The following is a 21320-nucleotide window of genomic DNA, read 5'->3' as shown; positions in this document are numbered from 1 at the left end:
CGACTCCCGAAAGAAGGGACCTTGTATGTTGGGTTGCCAAGACTGTAAGTCACTCAAGGTCAGAGAGCTACTCAAAAGCTGGGAGTAAAATAGCATAAAAGAGCTACCATGTACTGAGCGTGCTGTGAGCAGCTACCATGTGCACTGATCCCGGGACTCCGCACTACGTCCTGTGATGGAGGCACTATCCCCATTTTACAGATGAGGGACTGAGGCAAGTAGAGTAGCGTCAGCCAGAGCCAGGCGGTATGGCAGCCCTGGCTCCCAACACAATACCTTCCTGCCTCCGAACCCGGACTCGGGCAGCCTGGGTGTCTGGCAGGAGGACAGGGAAGAAAAGCTGTATGTTACTCTTACATGGTCTGGCAACTCACCCGCTGAAGGACCTCCCCACAACTCAGGGTCAACGGCTGACTTCTGGAGACTCAGTGTTTCTTCTGTAAAATGGGCATCTGCTGATACCTCCGGTACCGCATCTGCTGCTGTGAAGATTAATTGGGGGTTGTGTAAACTGCCCTTCAGATTTTATTCCCAAGAACCTAGTCTTCCTCCCTACAGACTGGAAATGTCACCTCTGGGTCCTGGCTGCCTGGTCCATGGTAACCCTGCAACCAGTGTCCGTTCAGCTGGAGGTTGTCTTGAACAACATTTCCATGATTCTGTAGGGGAAGTACCCACACATCTTATGGCCTTGCCTTCATCAGCAGAAGAGCTTTTCTCCGATTTCGGTCAGCTATGGGGATCAGTAGAACCATGGTGTCCTCAGGCACCTGCCCTGGCCGGTTCGGGCTGGGACACCAGGTGCTGTGACTGCGACCAGGCTCTTAAACTCAGTGGGGAACCCCGGGGTCAACCCTGGCCACTGGGTCGGGATCAGGGGTTCTCCAGAGGAGTCTGCATCCAGGTACACCCCCTCCCCTGCCTCTCCCTGCCCTCGCCCCCTCTCCAGCATCCAGGCAGCCAGCACTTGCCTGGGCCTTTCCCATCGTTCTGACCACAGACTCAGCCTTCTGACGTCCTGCAGCTGCTCAGCTACTCAGCCCCCTCCGCCAGCACCCGTGAGCGGGGTCGGGAGGAGGCGAAGGCCCTTGAACGTGACTCAGCAGCCCCAGGCTTCCCTGGCAGCAAGCGGCCTGGGTTTCAGGTCCTTATCAAATGAAGTAATTACAGGCCAGAGAGGCAATCCCTTGTGGTCTGATTTGGGCCATGTCTTCCTCAGAAAGCCTCTTCCCGGTTGAGAGATTTTGCCAGTCCTGAGGGCTCGCATCACCTTTCCTTTTTGCAGCCGAGGCCCATTTTTCTGGGCCTAGGAATGAACGTTGGCCCTGATCCATTTTCGGTGGTGTCATTGAAAAGTTACCAATTGGTCGGTAGAGTCATACAGACGCGTACAAAACATGCTCTGTGTGAGGGCCCTTTCTGGGTTCCCTACGGGATAGAGGTGAATCGGACACCCTTTGGCCCCCAGACCTCGGGTACGGCGGGGGTACGCGCGCACGCACATGTATACGATATAATACGGTACCCGTTTTGTTGCTGCGGCAACAGTTGACCGCAAGCTTAAAACAAGACAAATGTATTCTCTACCGTTCTGCAAGTCTGAGGTCCAGACAGGTCTCACTGGTCTAAAATCGGGTGTCAGCCAAATGCATTTCTTCCTGGAGGACCTGGTTCATTGTGTTTTCCAGCTCCTTAGTGGCCCTTCAGCTGGGGGTCCCTCCCTGCATCTCTGACCCTCCTTCCCTGTCCTTAGGTCTCCGTGATCACAGCAGGGAAAGGGTCTCTGCTTGTAAGGACTCATGTGATTAGGTGGGCACACTTGGGAAGTCCAGGAGCCCCTCCAGCCTCCACCGGCTCACACCAATCCGCAAAGGCCCTTTGCCGTGTGATGCCGCACATCTCCAGTTCCCGGAGCGTGGGACGTGGGCATAATTTGGGAGGCATTATTCTGCCTACCACAAATATATACCCATGTGAATAATAATTACAATATGATATAAATTTGTGTTTGTATACTTATAAACAATAATACACTATACAGATTAGTGATTCTGAGTTGCTCAGAGCGCTCTCCTGGGGGAGGTAGGTGTTCTGGATCTGGGTCGAGGGGTAGGAGCAGTGCGGGGGGCTGGGGGATGAGAGATGGGGGGAGATTAGTTGGGGAAAGCACACACTCAATAACAATAGAAGATGACATATACAATAGAAGATGACATATATCTCTATATTATCCTATCTCTCTCGCTCTCATCTACCTATCTATCGTCTAGCAGCGGGAGTCAGGCGGGCTGACAGGTGGCGGCAGGGCAGACTGACCCTATAGTGGGCACCACAGTGGGGGTGGGGGGCACAGGGCTGCTCCTTAGGTAATGGAGGGGTGAGTTTGCTGGGAGTAGCTAGGTGCCCTCTGCAAATGCCCTGGGTCCCTGGGGACTGGCTTTGAGTAGATGACCTAGAAATATTTCTTGGAGGAAATCAGGGTCCCTGGATGAACCCGATGCAATCATTTTTAGGGTTCCCTATTCCCATACTGTAGCCGAGTGGGAAAAGTGCCACATCACCACAAGGGGCCAAGGCCACGTCCCAGAGAGCACGGCTGCCCCGCTTCACGTGGGCTGGGGGGGGGGGGGGGGGCCGCTGCTGGGAGAGAAGTCTGTGATAATTGGGATGGGCTTGAGTTTGTTCAGTGTCTGTTTCCCAGCACGGCCACCCCAGGTTTGTGTAGGGAACTGGATTGCCGACATCGGGGTTCCCTGGAGAGCCATGCCAGACACCCTGTGAATTCGGCCGCGGGCTGGCGGGCGGGGGGATGACGGGCAGCCTCCCGCTCAGTCCTGGTCTGCGAGGCGGCAGTCAGTGATGCGGTTTTCCCCTGCTCACAGCTGTTCCTATGTCTCCTAAGAGGGGCGGCCCTGCCCCATCACAGAGGTCAGTGGTGCCTCGGAACGCCTGGAAATGCAGATTCTCTGGCCCCGCCCAGGCCCCCCCGAATCAGAAATGCCAAGGTGGGGCCCGCATGTCTGGGCTCGCCAAGGCCCCCCGCCCCCCCCCCCCCCCCCGGGAAGTCTGATGCTGCTCAGGTTGGAGAACCACCATCCTGCCCCATTATTCTGCAGATTCAGGAGCTGTTTGGAAATGATCATTTCCTCCATTTTTTTTTGGCCATTTCCTCCTTTTGTTCGGAAAGCTTCATGTTTCCTTCGTCAACTCCCCCAGTTCTGCTGGTTTCTGGTAAGAATATCCCCCCGTGACCGGGCTCTTCGATGCAGCCAAGGACAAGCTAGCAATGCCATGTTTTTTCTGCTCTCCTGGAAGCCATCTCGATTTCTCATATCCAGCGGACCAGGTTGTACTATTTACTTGCCTCGCGGACAGAAGCTTGTCTTCGTCCACCTGGGCTGCAGGCTGGAGTCTTCCCAGAGCAGAGGCCAGACGGACTCTGGCTCTGCCCTGCAGTCATCCTGAACTTCTTCTAGCTACTGGAACTGCCCTTGCTCATCTCTGGGCTGTCACCTGTTCTGTTCCTTCTGACAAAACACTCTTCCCCACCTTGCCTGACCGTATCCTAATCCGCCAGCAGGTTTCAGCTTCCGTGGGCTACCCCCCAAGTGGGGTCATCCTTGGCCATCATAAACGCATTAGGGGCCTGACCCCTAATTGAGGCTCCCACATGCCTCAAAATTTCCTGGGATGGCTCAGGCAGGACCACATGGGTCAGCCTCTGGGCTCAGCCACCTCCTCACCTGGCGTGTCAGCTCTGCAAGGACCAGGCCTGTGGGCGGCCACTCTCTCCCCAGGGCCTGTTCATCGTAGTCAGTTGATAACTGTTGGATAAAAGAACCCCATGCACCGGGCACTGAGCTGAGCACGAGGACACAGGGCATAACAAAAGACACAGGATTAGGGTCTCCTGGGGTTGGCTGAGGGAACCAGAGAATTACCATAGGCGTCCAAAGTGGTTTATACATGGGACTCTAGGGTTCTTTGAAAGGCTGGAGGAAGAGCACAGGACACCCAGCTCAGAGGAGGGGCAGTAATCAGGAAAGGCTGCCTGGAAGAGGTGACCCCTCGGGTGAGCATTCTCACCGCCTAGCCCTGCCCACCCGGCTCCCGGAGCGTGGAATTGTAGCCCTGAGCTGGTGTTGGGAAGCTAGGGGTTCGGGCAGGGCACACAGGACCCCAAGTGGGGGTGTGGTGACCAAGGTGTCCAGGCTGGTGGGTCTCTGAACATAGCTGTGTTGGTCTGCTCGGGCTGCCATACCAAAAGACTACAAACTAGGCGGCTTAAACAACAGAGTTATTTTCTCATAGTTCTGGAGGCTTGAGATCAATGTACTGACAGGTTTTGTTCCTCTTGAGATCCCTGCCCGTGGCCTGCAGATGGCTGCCTTCTCCCCATGTCCTCACACAGTCGTCCCCCTGGGTGCAAGCGTTCGTGGGGTCTGCCTCTGGGTCCAAATTTCCTCTTCTTATCAGGTTGGATTAGGGCCACCCTAATGGCCTCATTTAAAGACTCTGTCTCTGCAAACAGTCACTTTCGGAGGTGCTGGGGGTTAGGGCCTCACCCCATGAATCTGGGGGAGACAGTTCGGCTCATGGCAGTAGCTAAGGCGCACGCTAGCTGTGGCCTCCATGGGACGTTTGCTCACTTCCACAGAGTATGCGAACTTCACCGAAAACCCTCTAAGAGCACATGTGGTGGCCATTCCCCCACCACTCACCCGTTCTCGATTTTTCTCCTTGTTTCCCATCGGTGTTCCGAACCCTGCCCCCTCCATGGCCCACAGGCCAGCACGGAGGCAAGCCGCCGGGAGTGAGGCGGCCCCATGAAGTCTGTCACTTCCAGTTCGCTGGGACCCTTGGGCCACAGTCAGGCCGTGCTCTTTACTAGTTGCCAAAACTCGGCCTTCATGCGAAGTCCTATTAATTTGGTTTAATTTTTATGTCCCTGAGAAGATTTCAAGGCCAGCTGGACTCTTTTCCCTGTGGACAGGTGTGAAGTGTGTTCCCACAAGAAGCACCCTGACTTTGTGGGAAGGTGGGGTTTTCCAGCTCTTGGGTCCTCAGTTAGGATCCCCGCGAAAGCCCGTGGTCACCGGACCACCTTGGGACGCGTCTCTAAAGCAGGAGAGGGAGAGCCAGCGCGCTGCAGATGATGGTGGAGTAAAGGTGTTTGTCACCTGGGTCTGCTCAAGGGACTCTGAGTTCCCCAGCGGGAGGTGGATGGGGAGGGCCATTGCATCTCCCCACTTTTAGGGACTGTCGTGAGCTCCTCCCCTTGGACTCTTTGCTTCCCATGCAACAAGAACCTATCAAACCCAAGTCTCATTTTTTTTGTCTAAAAGAAAGCACGCCGGACTAGCTCCTCATTGCCCCCCACAATGGCTTCACCTGAATGTCATCAAGAGGCCTGTAGGGACCGTCATGAAAGCCGAGGGCCCCCGTGCTGCATTTTATATGCAGGTCCTCTGTGCTCTGTGTAATGTCTTTGGAGAAACCTCATAATAAGTCCACGTTTACATGTTCCCATTAATCTTCAAAGCATTTCACTGATTTTGGTCAATTCCAATGACCCTCTGGTTCAGGTAATAATAAGCCTTTTTGGTCTCCTATTCTTTTCCCTTCTACTTCCATATTTTTGTAGATGGAAGGGAAAACAAGCATAGGAATGACATGCTGTGTACGACCCCTGTATCAGAGTTGGTTTGGGTTTGGGTGGGTGGCATTCCAGGCTTCTGGTTCTGTGTTCTGAGCAGTCCATGCCTCCCTTCGAAGAGTGCTCGCTCCGCAGTGGAGACACTCAGAGCCACACTTGATTCTCTCTCTCTCTCTTTTTTTTAAGAAAGTTCTCTTTTTTTTTTTTTTAAAGATTTTATTTATTTGACAGAGAGAGACACAACAAGAGAGGGCACACAAGCAGGGCGAGTGGGAGAAGCAGGCTTCCCGCGGAGCAGGGAGCCCGACGCGGGGCTCGATCCCAGGACCCTGGGATCATGACCTGAGCCGAAGGCAGACGTTTAACCACTGAGCAACCCAGGCACCCCCCACGCTTGATTCTCAAAGCCTTTGACGGACTCCAAACAAGTTGCTTGTCATTAAACATGCACACATGTGCCCACACACACGCGTGTGTGCATAGGCACACCCAGACTCTTACGTGGGTGCACACCCTCTAATTGGCAGAGGAGTTTCTGTGTGGGGAGTCGGGGATGGGGGTGGAATTCTCTGAAGAGTGCTGTTTCCAGTGGTGGGGTGTTTCCTGGCTACTGGGTTAACGGGCTATGGGCACCCAAATGAACATGAAACCCCGCTCCCCAGAAAGCCCATCTGCTGTACACAGAGCCAGGCTGGATCGAACAAGCCTTGTGCCTCCAACTTCCAGAGCGCCATTTCCACCAGCACTTTTGTGAGTTCACTGCCGACAGTGCGCCTCTCTTTGCCGGGGCCCCGGGAGGTACGTGGGCGCGTTCCTTCTCTGTGGGCGTGTGGGCAGCATCTCTGTCCTGCACGGCGCCACTGTCCAGGGCCTGATCGCCGCACGTCTATTTGCAGGGCTCTTGCCATAGGGATGTCTCCCACATGGATCAGAGAAGGCAAAGAAGAAGAATAAGGGAAAGAAAAAGCCCTTGCAGATGCCCGGGGTGCAGTCACTCCCTAGAAAATGCAAAGAGGACGGGTGACCTGGTGATGACTCTTGGTGGGTTTCTGCTCCATAGAGATACTCCGCAGGAAGGGCTAGCCTCCCCAAGACTGGCCTGGATGGACAGCCCACATACACCCTGGCGGACGAGCCCCTCCATCAGAGCTGCGGGGTGAGGAGTTTTTGGAGCAGGACATGAAAGGGACATGTGATCCTGATTTAAACACATGAACCCCCTGCAGACTCTAATCTCATTTTCTTGGAGTTTTGGTTTTGGGGACAATACCAGTCTGAGACCAGCCTGGGGTTGAGACCACAGTGACTTCCAGGCCGGCACGCAGCTCTGGTAAAAGGGCTAATCTACTCAGTTGTTCATGAGCCTTGCCTGCCCAGGCTACAGGGAGAGATGCTGATACGGATTTTCCAGTTGAGGAAAAACGCTTTTACTCATTCTTATCATTTATTCACTTCTTTTTTTAACGGGGGGACCATTTATCCCGAGAGGGGAGTCAGGGCTAGAAAGGTGTCAGGGGCCATAGCAAGGGGCTCAGATAAGGTCTCCCCACTCTTCTGGGGGGTGGAGACCCTGACACCATTTCCAGCTCAGCATAGCTCCAGGTGACCAACCAGAAGACACTGTTTTCCCATCTTCAAGGACATCTATTCACTGATGGCAAGACAGAGTCCCTTGCCTGGTGGACAGTGGGCTTTGCCACCAACCTGTCTCACATTTCACTGACCTCTAAGTGCCCACCCAACCCCTACTTGCTGCCTCTTCTACTGGGGCACAGCTCAGACTCCTAGCCTGCACCTGTTGCCCGCATCATGGTCTTGGGCGCCTACAAACTTCTTTATGCTTTGACACATTTCTGCAAAAAGTCAGAGCTGATGCCTAGCTTCCTGTGACCAGGGCGGGTAAGGGAGAGTCATCGGATTCCAAGTTGCTAGTGATGATCGGGGTACACAAAGCAGCTGTTGTCAGTCCGGCGGGGAGTGGGGTAGCACTTTCGCAGGATGGGCCAGCGGTTGGTGTCCTGAGCTGAGGGAGACATCTCTGGAGCTGTGCGTGGGTGTGGCCTACAGAAGGGACAGGTGCACAGGAAGGTCAGGAATAGATGCAAAACTACCCTGGAAATTAGCAATCAGATTTTAGGTCTGCAGTTCTAGAAAATTATATGCTTTGTCATTGTTGAAAAAGCCTTATTTTAAGGGGATATTTCTATTCTGATTTTTAAGATGGAGAAAAGTGAGGCAGAAGGTGTGCGTGTGGAGGGTTAGAACACTCTGAAGCCTGGCGTGGTCACAAGTGCATCTCAGAGTCTCCGGAGCGCCACTCAGGTCGCTTGATGTCCGGCTCCTAAATGTGAGAGGGCAGGGAGCGGGGGGGCAGGGGTGAGAAGGCAAGCTGGCTCTCCGTGGGCCAAGGAGAAAGGCAAGCGGGTGCCAGCTACTGATTGGAGGCAGTCACGGACCACCTCGAAGCCATCCCCAGCTGCATTCACTGGACTGGGCAGATGAGGAGGAAGGACCCCACACCGAGGACATCATTCCCATCAGGTTTGGGTGAGAAGGGGGAGGAGGGTCACCTTGGCGAGTCTGTGGAGAGAGTTGTCAGAGCCATTTAGAATAGAAGACGGGGTTGGGGACGATCCCACGGCCCTTGATATCAACGATTTTTCCACTGCATGACGTAGGGTTGCCACAGAAAATACAGGACACCCGATTACATTTTGATTTCATAATTCTTAATGTAAAAATATTATTTATAAGTCTATACATACTTCTATTGAAAAATTGTTCATTGTTCGTCTCAACGTGAAAGTGAAATGTGGCAGCACTCCTGGGGGAAGACTCTTCCAAACAGACTCAATCTAGACATCATTCTCTTGCTGCCAAAGTCCTGCTGTCTATATGTGGGTGTGTCTGAAAACACAGGTGCAGCCTCTTGTCACAGTGGTGTGTGGTGTGAAAGCGGGCAACTTCTAGCGACAAACAGCCTTGGCAGAGAGGGAGTCTCCTTGATTTTCAGCCTCAGACAGAGCAGTGCATCCCTTAGAAACCACAGAAAGTAGGTCTGTATATGCAGCCGCTGAGGACGGTCCGCATAAGGGACTGCTCTGGGTTACATCGTGTCCTGCCCCCTAACATGACATGTTGGTTGTTTGAAGTCCTAAACTCTGGTACCCCAGAATGGGTCCTTATTTGGAAATGGGGTCTTTGTGGGTGTAACTGGTTAAGATGAGGTCATGCTGTGTCTGAGGGTGGGTCTTAATCCCAAACGACCGGTGCCCTTCTAAGAAGAGAAGTGATGCAGGCTCAGGGAGATGGCCACGTGTCGGCAGAGACAGAGACTGGAGTGATGTGTCTACAAGCCAAGGAATGCCAAGGACTGTTGGCAACACCAGAGGCTAACACAGAGGCAGGGAACAGACTCCCCCTCACAGCCGTTGGAAGGAACCAACCCTGCCCGCACCTTGATTTTGGACTTCTAGTCTCCAGAACCATAAGACAGTAAATTTCCAGTGGTTAAACCACACCATCTGTGGAGCTTGGCTACAGCAGCCCTGGGGTGACCTTCACCTGATTGCAGACAAAAGACAGAGCGTCCTCTGCAGTTAACTCAAGTCCTGAATTCAAGGAGGAGGCTATCCCAACACGCAGGGGAGTAAAATAGCAGGGTGCATAGAGTAGGTCCACCAGGAATAGCGGATCCAGACACAAAAATAAGGAGGGTCCGGCCAGACCTACAGTGGAGCTGTTTCTCAGGCCCACCACAGGCTGGCCAATCCCAGAAGTACATTTGTCAATATTCCTAACTCAGGTGTGTGTGTTTGGATGAACCTACGTTATGTCATCTACTTACTGTGCTCTGTATAATGCTTTCCCTGTTGGGGTCAGACTCAAGTAATCTTTGATTGTCATTGTGAAGTCTCAAATTAAAATAATTGCTTGAGATATTGTCAGCCAGGTGACTAGATTAGGGGCTCACGCTGGTAATGTCCGCCTCATGTCTGGGGTTGAGGACTCCTACCCCTCTTAGGAAATGTGGCTTTCACAGACATACCTCCTGCTCGGAGGGTGATATGTATTGCATTTCACCCTCCAACTCCATTAGTTGGGTATGTTCTGAAATCACAAAGTAATTTGAATGTGATCTAATGTGCAGACAAATCAAAAACTCCAGTTTTGAGATCTTTTGCTGAGGACGATGCACCGCCTCTACCACGGATGATCCATGGGCTATTTCATTCAGCTCATCCACAAGCAGTGGAGGTGGTGAGTCTGAGGTCAAAGTTCTTAGGTTCGGCAACACCTGTCTATTCCTTGCCTACTCTGTGCAACTCCTGGGTGTTACCAGGCTCAGGTATTCCTGGCGTGCAAGTGTCTGTACCTTCGGTGTCTCGGGGGCTCTGAGTGACGTGAATGGAATGCTCTGCAGCTTTGACCCGGGTTGCAGACAAGGGTTGGGTGTCTGTCCTCAGCCTGGGGTTGGACATCCTCTACCCTCGACACCTCTTCTTGGATCAGGTGGCGTCTCTGAAGGAGACCCTTCCCTCAGGTCGGCTTCCTCATCTTGAAGTTCCAACCATGTGGTTTGGATTCTTGCCCCTTTGATTCTACTCCTACTTTTTCCTTGGTTTTAATGTCTTTTCTTTTTCCTATATCTGCCCCCGCCCCACTAAAAATGTACATCATCTCTTTCAAGAGCTCGCCTCTTCCAGGAAGGCTTCCTAGAATCATTCCTCTGCCTTCCATCCTCACTGTTTCTATCATCCATCTAAGTATGTGATAATCAGGTGCATACCGGTATACTGCTCTACAGCGTGTGTCTGATTTCACCCAGACCCTTCGTAGTTTCTTTCCTGAATCCTCGGTTTCACTCCACACTTGAGGCCTTCTCCTCCCTCCTCCATTCCGCACACACAAACAGGCACGCAGCACTTTTTTGTCTGGTTACAGATGACAGAAGTCCGCCCATGCTCTTTAAAATAACCTGTTTGACATTCACGCGAGCTATGGAGCAAATTAACGGAGGAAAAATAACAGAGCCACCCGGAGCAGAGGCACTGCTTATCGCACGGGGCTTTACCCCATTTCCCCTGTAATTAGATTACTCGGGATGCTGGCCACTAATTGCCCGCCCCACCCCCCAGGGAACCCCAGCACTGACTGTGAACACACACGCCTCCCACCGCAGGACAGATGTCGGGCGTGGCTGGCTTCCCACAAAAACATCTGCTCTGCTGTTCCCAGCCAGTCACAAGAGCCCGCCGGCTCTGACTAGTAAGGGACGGATGCCTGGGTGAGGTGCTGGGTGCTGCCAAGTTTCCGAGTGCCAGGCCTGAGCTTCTCCATCAGATTGCACGGCCTCCTATGATTGGCAGACCGCCTCCCACTGCATTTACAGACAGGCACCCAGAATTGCATTCACTTGTCCTAGTGGCCTTGGGCTAAAATGTGTCTAGAAACCGAATGTCTCTTGACACGGGCATGAACATGATGAATAATTTTTATCTGGGGCAGCCACAGCTTTATTTCTTCTTTCCTCAAACAGATGAGCCCATGATGCTGAGAATCAGGACTTGTGAACCACGAGGCAGTCACACATAGATGGTGCATCCAGCTCTAGTCACAGATGCCTTTAAGGGTTTGCTGGGAAACCTCTGGTCCTGACCCAGCTGCCTCTGGGTCCCACAACTTGCCCTGTTGAGGCCGAGCCCAGCCGGGGACTGTGGGTGCAGCCTGCGGTGGCGGTTGGGTTTTTTTTAAGCACATAATAATTTGCAGATGTTGGCAGTAACCAGCAAAGCCAGAGCAAAGCTCCAAATGCCAAACCACAAAAATATATCATTTTTACCGTCTGATTCCTGGAAATAAGACAGCGTCATAGTAAAGCAATTTACAGAGATGAATATGCCCATTCCCTTTAGGCAGTGGACCAGTGCCAATTTGGTGGAGATTATTGGCCATTTATCAGTTGCATTGTTCTACAAAGATGGAGACAAATCTGTTTGCTTCTGGTTAATGCCTAAGGACAGTCACCTGTCTTCTTCAGGTGACAGTGCATCTTTAAAAATTTCGAGCTGCCCAACACTTGTCTTGAAAGCGACACAACAATACCTGTGTAGGTTTCTAATGTTGAAATCAGGAGTTCTTAACCTGCATCGTGTCTGAGATCCCTCGGACAGCCTTGTGAAGCCTACAGATCCCTCCTTTGAATACGGACTTAACATGCAAGAAATAAATTACACAGGATTACAAAGAAAACCATTACACAGGATTACAAAGGTAATAAACATTACAGGTAACAAAATATTACAAAAAACCAGAAAGCTGACACGGTTCCCCATGTGCTTTTGTCCTAATGTATTAAAAATAAGATTGAGGGGCGCCTGGGTGGTGCAGTTGGTTGAGCGTCTGACTCTTGGTTTCATCTCAGGTCATGATCTCAGGGTTGTGAGATCGAGCCCCGTGCTGGGCTCCACGCTCAGCATGGAGTCTGCTTGAGATTCTCTCTCTCCCTTTCCCTCTGCCCCCACCCCCACTTACATATGCCCTCTCTCTCTCTCAAATAAATAAATAAATCTTAAAAAAATAAGAATGAGTGGTCTGTTTAATAACTACCATAATTTCAGAATAGAGATAAGCATGGAAGGTATTTTAGATATTTGCGGGAACTGAAATGCAATATGAAACTCCGTGACTTGGACAACCACAGGCGTGGCCAACACTCTGCGTTGTTGCCTGTGTTCCTAATAAAAGGAAATGCTAGTGTTCTATTAGAAGTCAGTGACAATAAAAATGGAATTCTTTCCCATCCTAGTTCACAGACTGCTGAACTTCTAACCCAGGGGAGGTCCCATGTTCTGTGTCTCAGTGGTGGCGGCTCTGGGCACAGGTTGATGCTGCCCTCCTCAGCCATCCTGTGAGCACATCCATGCTTGCCCCGGCAGCTCCATGACCCTTGGCTGCCTGCTATTTCTGAGCCCTGTCTCGTCCTCCCTAAGCCATCCTAGTTGAACTGCATCTTCATGATGAGGCTAGAAATGGAACCCCTTTCAAGGTGTCAAGCTAAGCTGTATCGGTTCCTTTCATATGGGCCTGAACCCATATGATGAGTCCACGCCATCCTACACAGTTTTTCCAAAGAAGCAAGACACTGGATAAAGGAGCCTGGTTTCCATCAAGGCAAACTAATGACACCTGTAAGAGTGTCTTGGGGTGGCCCTAAGAAAGCACCGCAGGGGCGCCTGGGTGGTGCAGTTGGTTAAGCATCTGATTCTTGGTTTCGGCTCAGGTCCTGATCTCAGGGTCATGGGATCGAACCCTGAGTCGGGCTCCGTGCTCAGCAGGGAGTCTGAGATTCTCTCTCCCTCTGCCTCTCCCACTTGTGTTCTCTCTCTCTAAAATAAATAAACAAAATCTTTATTTTTATAAAGATTTTATTTATTTATTTGACAGGGACAGAGAGAGATAGCGAGAGCAAGTGATGGAAGGGTTGGAGAGAAGGAGAGGGAGGAGAGAGAATCTCAAGCAGATTCCTCACTGAGTGTGGAGCCCAAATTGGGGCTTGATCTCACAACCCTGAGATCATGATCTGAGCCGAAACCAAGAGTCCGATGTTTTGCCGACTGAGTCACCCAGGTGCCCCTACATGTGTCTATTTAAATGTCAAATAATTAAAATTGAATAAAACTTAAAATCCTGTTCCTCCACTGGAGTGGTGGTGAGTGGCTAACATATTGGACAGCACAGACAAGGAAACTTTCCATCAATACAGATAGTTTTTTGGGCAGTACCCCCTAGACTGATGTTTATATTTATTTTATAATAATACCTGGATTAATGGCGTAACACCTAGAATCCTCAGTTAACTGGACATTTTTTCCAACAAATAACGTTGTGGAGAGAGAAGCAAATGAGAGGCAGACAAGTGGAAGAGAGATTTCAAAATTCCACCACATTCCAGGAGACGTCAGAGAGTGGTTGCACGCTGGGTCCCGTGGGACCACCATGGAACCACAACCTCAGAGCACAGACCTCCTCACTCAGAAACACATGAGTAAATTCTCTTCTTCCACTGTATGTACTTAGGCAAGAGGTAGACTGTGTTTTGTCATGAAGGTCCAGAGATTGCAATGGTGTCCTTGACCTAGACATAAAATAAACTTAAACTCCTCATTTTTGGGGTGCATTCCACTCACTTGAGCTTCACTGTGTTCCCAGATTGGAGAAAGGGGGACCCACTGGCTATGGGATCACCCAGTTCATGTTTTTGCAGTTGGGGGGATTTCTTGAACATTGGTCTGTTTTTTTATGATGGCCCTAGTGAAAACAAAATAAGAAATGAAGGCAGACCGTTCATGCTCCAACCACAACAGCTTGAACAGGGCTTGATGGTGGGGAGGAGGCAGCCGGTGTTGGGGTGACAGGGCGAGGGGAGCCTGCAGTGGGCACGGGTGGCCTGGGTTTACAGCGGCTGGCTCAGGAAGAAGGAGATCCTGCCGTTGGCTCTGTCACGGGGAGCTCAGTGCTTTAAATGGGGTGGGGCTTTCATGGCCTTTGTCCTTTGTAAGTGGGGCAGGCTCCAGCTGTGGGCAAGGCCATGGTAATCACCTCTGTGTGTCTTTGGTCCAGATAAGAATTGAAAACCACTGGGGAAACTGTGGAAGCTTGTGGTCATGGCACGGAACTGGCCCAAGGGAGAGCGCACGAGTTATGGGATGTAAGGATGGCTGGCGCCCAGCCTGGCGCTCCTGCCCCAGGGGTGGGGAGGAGCATGTGTGCCAGAGTCATAAGGCTGTGGTGGGCTGGGGCCGACTGTGCGCACTTCCCTTGTGCTCTTTGTGCCGGGGTTCCTCTGGAGCCCTGGTTGGCTTTCTCACTGAGATGCTCCTGCTTTTGAATTTACAGTGCAGTCCAAGCCAAACTGCGAAGGTTTAAGGGCCCGCTGGGTTCCCACGACGCCTGTGAAAGGCTGGAACTTGGGGTATCTGGAGACATCTTTGCTGCCACTTTCCTGACTCATTTATGAAAAGGCAGCTTGAATACCTCTTGGTCAAGTTGCATCGTCTTCCTGAAAATACGCAGGTGTGTCTGGATGTCTGCACTCTGCATGTCTCTGTTCTAACCTGGGCATGGCAGATGTGTCGGGGGCCGGGGTCTCTCAGATTCCCTCCCATGAACATCCCCTCCCAGCCCAAGGAGCCCTGGGAAGGAAGGTTCCGGGGAAGGGGAGTTAGTAATGAACCGAACTGGTGTGTTGAAATGCCAACAAGTGCCCCGTGGGGTACAGACTGGTGACACAGGAGCCCTGAACCTACACAAGTTCCCCCCAGATCAGCTGGCTCTCTGGGGTCACCTGGCCAAATCCACAACCAGAGCCTACCTGGTTGGGAAAGAAGGAGGTCCTTTCTGCAGCCTCACAGGGGCCAAATGCACCCAGCAGTGTGTCCTACAGGGACGGGGCACGTTCTGTCACCCAGACACGGGACAACAGGCAGAGGTGCCCAATGGTGCTCTTGGAGAAAGCCTGTGTATCCTTTCTCATCCATGTCCTGCACTCGGCATGGCTCCAGAGCTGGCCTGGGATCCACTCATCTAATCCAGCAGGAAGAGATACAAGGTCTCCTTGTGTCTACACTTTTGCAGACAAGTTCTGCTTAGCCCATCAGGAACCAGGGGGACTGACTTTGGTTTCTGATTCCAGATTCTTCTTTAGTTATCTTCTATCCTTCCTGCATGGCTTCAGTAGTTTAGAGATCTGCAAATGTTTGTCCAGTGGAACAATGGTGGGAGGTTGGAGGGATGAGTTCTCTTGTAGCTTAAGAAGGCTTCCCTGAGGACGTAAAACATTTCTTTTTGTGATGGCTAATTGCCAAGGTTAAGGACACAAGACCAAAATTAGCTGGAGGGATGTGATACATGGGGACACATGGAACAGAAGAAAGAGCTGGTTGCAAAGGTTGGTGAGGGATTATCTGAGCCCACTGGATGCTGCCCCACAGGTGGGTCTTGATGAAGGTCAACCTCCGGGCTATGAGATGTAATTTTGGAAAGATAATTACATCATAACACTGCTCAGATTTATTTACAGGGCTTATAAGCCTGCTTACTCATGTGGCAGAGGCTGTGGGGTCAGCTCTGCTCACTGTAGACATGAATGAGAGGTGTTTGCCGTTTTTTCTTTTTGCAAGAAAAGTTGTCGTTAGGTCCATACATGGTCTTGTCCGTGTCCCTTTTCCTGGTTTACTTGTTTTGGGGGCAGTGGATTTGTTTGTAGCTGGGAGCTTTCCATCACTAAAAGAGCTCAATGTAGTGGCAGGGTGACCCTGGGAAAAGGGACTGTGCCCCTGGGTACCTACCATGTGCCCCAGAGGGAGCCCCCCTGGGTGAATGGTGACACTGCTTGATGAAGTCAAGGCGGGTTCTCAAACGTTAGTGTCTGCTAGATCTGCTAGAAAAATGCAGATTCCTGGCCCAGGGCCAGGGAGTTTGGTCAGTGAGACTAGGAAATTGCTTTCTCATGAGTCCCCTAGGTGAATCCCAGATTGAAGAACCCTGGTGTAGGTCCAAAGGGCCAGTTTCCTCCACCTAGAACGATCTGAGAGAGGACACATGACTCACCTGTCTTTTGACCCAAAGTGTCAATATTATGATTTATGTAAAAACAGGATCCACTCTGATAAATGTTCTACCTGGAGGTAAATTACCGGCAAAAAGAAGCACCAAGGGCTAAGTATGAAGCCAGACTATGAAATTTGCTACTAATAACTGTTTCAGACTGCTTGTAAAATTCGCCTTCATACCAATCTAGAGTTGTTCCCTTCATCTCATCCATTAAACCGCTAGTTATTGAGCACTTTTGAGTGCCAGGCGTGGGTGACCAACAGTGAGTGAGACCAGGCCCTAGGCCTGCCTTCGTGGAGCTGCATTCCACGCAACGGGATCATGCCCCGAAACCCTGATTACTTTGCTTTCTTTCCTATGCATCCTGCCCCTCTCTCAACTGAGGCGTCCATCGTCTTGCAGAGAAAGGACCACTCCACATTTAATATGACTCCTGAATTTCATGGCCTTGGGATACAAAGCTTTTGATTGCAAGAATGTGTTCAATGCCTAAGCAACTTGGGAACTCGGCACCAGTACTGGTCTAGTGGACGAGGTTCAAGGCTGCTTAACCCGGACTCCTGGAGAAGGAAAACTCACCAACACACCTTCCCACCCCCCAACGCCCTGTTCTGAGCACTAAACCAAAATGAAATGAGTCTCAAAAGGAGTTAGGGAGGCTGTGTACCAACCCCCACTTTGGCCAATTCAAATGTTATCTCAGTGCCAACCATTGGAAAGACCATGGCCAGGATGTCACTCAGACCTCATGGTGGCTTCTCACCTGGGCCAATACTGTCCAGCACCTCTAAGCACCTTCTAGCATTCAGGTACCCTTCAGTCTAGCTTTGATAACTCTTGGTGCAATGCTCACAAATAATCACATAGTCAGGGCTGATGGTAGTTTAATTGTAAAGCCAAAACGTGGCCCTTGGGGAAATCCTGGGCTCCGAATGTAAGCAGTATACATATGGAGAAGAAGAAAGGGCAGGGCCTGATGCGCCCTTGTCCCTCTCAGCCCATTGTGCAAAGTGTGTTCTTAGAGATGACTCAGGTGTGGGTTGCCCTGATGGTTTAGGTCAGTCCCCTTCTTGAGGAATGAAAGGTCCTGCAGGATTGGGGGCAGGGCCCCCCCTCCAGCTCCCTGGCAGCCCCATCTGCAGGGAGGCAGAGCAGGTGCACAGGGCTGGCCTCACGCTCTCCCCACCCTCTCCCCTCTCCTCAAGTGTGGCCACACCACCAACCAGGCTGGAAACTCATGACTGCTCAGATTCCGGGCCACTGTGACCTCCCTCTGAGCTCTTGTCCACTGTTCCTTTTGCCCAGAGAGCTCTCCCAGCCACTGCTACGTGCCCAGATCTCACCTGTTCATCACAGTCTGGCTGAGATGCCTCCACCCCCACCCTTTCCCAGCCACACTTTGGAACTCCCACTGTGCCCTTCGAACGCCTGCCTTGTGTTCAGGTTTGTGGTCCTCCTACTTCACTGATGGGAAGAGATTTCACCGAACTCCCTCATCTCCCCCAGAGGCCCTGGGTCTGAACCCAATGGGGGAGAACACTCAACAGAAGAACTGCTCCGTGCTTCTACAATTGCCTTCGACCTAGGACAGCAGGACGCTGGCTCAGACTGCAGGGCCGGGTGCAACATGCAAGGCAAAAGACGGTCGGCTGCGTTGGCTCGAGTGGTGATTCAGCGAGGAAAGTACAGTCCTGCACTTCACAGTGTGCCTTTCCCACATGACCAAATTACACAGTGATAACAAAACACTATTTCTAAAAGCTATTGTGTTTTGAATGCTCCCGAAGCCCATGGCGGTTGATAGACATCGTATATCATTTGATGCTCATGAAAATGCCCTGTCACCATCATCATCGTCATCATCACCTTACAGTTGGGAGAATCAAGGTTTGGGAAGATGGAGTGACTGGCCTGAAGTCCCCCAACTCGGCAGGGTCAGGGCCAGCATCTTAGCCCGGGGCCTTCTGCTGCTCAAATCCAGCCCTCACCCATCTCCCTGAAAACTGCTTCGTGAGAGTGCTTTGTAAAGATAATAGTTATATAATTTACTTTTTACTTTGTCAACTGGTTTTTCCTTCATTGTCTTATTTGAAATAAAAGGGAGGTTTTTACATTGTTGCAAGGCCGATGGAATCCTTGAAACCCCTGGCTCCCACCTGGCTGCCTGTTGGAATTGCCTGGAAGTCTGGTTACAACCAGACTCTGATTCCCAGCTCTGGGGGCCTGAGTCAGGCTGTGATTTGGCCTCAAAAACCGACATAACCAGGCTGCCGCCTCCTTCTCAGAGCTGTGTGCTCCCTGGTCAGTGGACAACTGATGATGAGGTCCTCATCTCCCTGGTTCAGGGGGTAGGCGTGCCATCCAGAGCCTGCTCTCACAGGCTGGATTCTGGGAATTTGCCTGGAGGCCCGACTCCGGGAAGGTGCTGCTTCCATCTACCATCGTCTTTCTTCTTCTTAAACAAATATTTTTGGTTTCATATGTTACCAGTCTATAAACACTCCCCCCCTTTCATGCGTGGGGGGAAATGTATGTGGGGAAGGGGGCCTAGAGCAGAAGTAAGGGACCTCGGATTGCCTTGAGAAAACCAACTCTGGACACTTCATCTTGTCTTCCTGCACCTGTCCTGCCTGACTCACAGGGTCACTTAGCACCCGAGAGCCACAAAAGTCCTTTGAAAACTATGAGTCCTAATGCAATGGACAGTGATATTAGGGACCAGATGGCTCGAGGCCATAGGTGGGGTGACCCGACCCTCGTGGTTCACACCAGTGACACTTCAACCCTCAAAACTGACAAAAGATGTGGTTAACCCCCCCATTAGCTCCAGCCTTGGGATCTTGGGCGAATCAGTGATTCGCCCCATCACCATCATCATCGTCTTCATTTCCCGCTCTATAAGATGGGAATCATAATACACATGTTCAGATACACATTGTGATCCTCAAAAGAGATTCCAATTGAGAGCTCTTTATAAACAGGAAAAACATCAGACAAACACTGGGTTTTCTTATTGTTGAATCTAGGTGGTGCGAAACTGGAAGGTACCATTTCGTGTAAGCTCTAGAATCTGGTTCTTGGCCAAGGGCTGTCCCTCCCCTCCCCAGACTCCATGCTCCCCTGGCCTTTCGCTTACCTTCTGCAGACCTCATACCTTTCCTGAGAACCCAGGGGGAGCCTGGATTTCTGAGCCACCTCCCAGGGCCGACCTTCTGTGATTTCATGATTCTTAAGAATGTTTGGTCTCCTGGTATTCGCTGGTGGTTTTCTTTCTTTCTTTTTTTTTTTTTTAAAGATTTTATTTATTTGAGAGACAGTGAGAGAGAGAGAGAGCGAGCACATGAGAGGGGGGAGGGTCAGAGGGAGAAGCAGACTCCCCGCTGAGCAGGGAGCCCGATGCGGGACTCGATCCCGGGACTCCAGGATCATGACCTGAGCCGAAGGCAGTCGATTAACCAACTGAGCCACCCAGGCGCCCTCGCTGGTGGTTTTCTTAAGAACAAAGAAGGCCAGACGATGCAAACATGAAATACAATGCCCACAGTGAATTACAGGGACTTTGAGGAAAGCAGTGAGCAGGATGGTTATGTCTGCTCTGAGCCCAGCAGCCTGGCCAGCGCCTCATAACAGGAATCAGATGTTTGAACTTGATATACACCTGGAGGTACAGCTATGGCTTTAATCCACCAAGCGCTGCTGCTGAAGCTGCTTGAAAGCATTCAAGAATTTTTGTTAAAAGCCATGTGTTATATGAGTCTTTGTTTTCCCAAGCACAACTACCCATGTTGCATTACAACGTACTTCAGCACCTTGGCCTCTCGTAGAAGGGGTGTTTTTGGTTTGGATTTATTTTCCTTTGGTAGAGTTTCCTTGTGATCGCTGGGGATGTCTCCCGGCAATTAGTTTATGTTGTATTATGTGTCTGGGGTTTGTCCCTTGTGTTGGATAACGGGGTTACTGGAGAGACTCCAGCTAGAAGATTCACAGGTGGAATGAGGATGCAGTCTTCTCAGAACCAGGCTCCGGATGGAAATGAGAGGAGAGGAGAAAGGGAGAGAGAGAGAGAGGCTCTTTACTTCCAGGCCAAGCATCCTAGGTCGGCGCCCACTCCCAGGTCAACCCTGAGCCCAGGCAGGAGGCAGGACCGGTCACCCTGGGTCCCCTGACAAGACCTGCACCAAAGGTCACCTGACAAGCCCAGTGGCTCTGAGTGTCTTTGCTCCTCATCTGCATGGTCGCCTCACTCATGGGTGGCAGACTGTGGCTGCACATTCCTCCCTGTTCACTCCGTTCGGGGCGCATGAAGTCATTATTGTGTCTGCTTTGCAAAATACAGCAGAACAAAGCAAACCGGGAGAGGTCTGTGCCGTGTGTGCCGTATTCCCTTCACTCTATCTGTGGCCGGTCCTGCCCCTACAACACGGCAGCGCCCACGACAGCAGGCCCTCCTGAGGCACAGTGGTCAGGCCTGGTTTGGGCGTCTGGGCTGCAGACTTCGGTGGCGGTAACTCGGCCCCTTCCATTCTAGGCTGCGTTTCTCCTGCTCTGCGGGCCATGGCAAGCCCAACTCCTCTGAATATCTCTTTCAGCTGCTTTGGTTCCCTTTAGAGGCCTTCTACGATCCCCGTTTCTCATAGTGTCCACCCAGATCGGGTTCCGGATCTTTCCGTTATGAATTCACTCACACAGAGCGTGTGTGATTTGGCCTGTGGCGTGGGGAGCAGGCACACTTCTGCCACAGCAACACCAGCGACTCTGGGGAGAAATGTTTCTGTGCCTGAAACAGTCCCCGTGGGCAGCTGGCTCAGCGCCAGCTCACGGCTCACTTTGTGGTTTTCAGCCCTCCTGCCCTCATCTCCCCGGCCCTGCTTCTCTGCGCTTTCCCCTTCCCCAGTTCCCAGGATGACCCTCTGCCCCCCTGGGCTGCACTTCTGCTCTTTCTTTGACACTGAGCCATGCCCTTGGGTCTTCAGTTTCTACCCCAAACAGATGCATCAAGATAATTTTGCTAAACAGAGACCCCCTAAGAGATATGCTGGTAATGTCAAGA

The sequence above is a fragment of the Callorhinus ursinus genome, unplaced genomic scaffold (genome assembly GCF_003265705.2).
Source record: "Callorhinus ursinus isolate GAN/ISIS: 27379988/994484 unplaced genomic scaffold, GSC_fseal_2.0 scaffold75, whole genome shotgun sequence".
Lineage (NCBI taxonomy): Eukaryota > Metazoa > Chordata > Mammalia > Carnivora > Otariidae > Callorhinus > Callorhinus ursinus.
The sequence above is the reverse complement of the archived record's forward strand: the minus strand, read 5'-3'. Positions refer to the sequence as shown.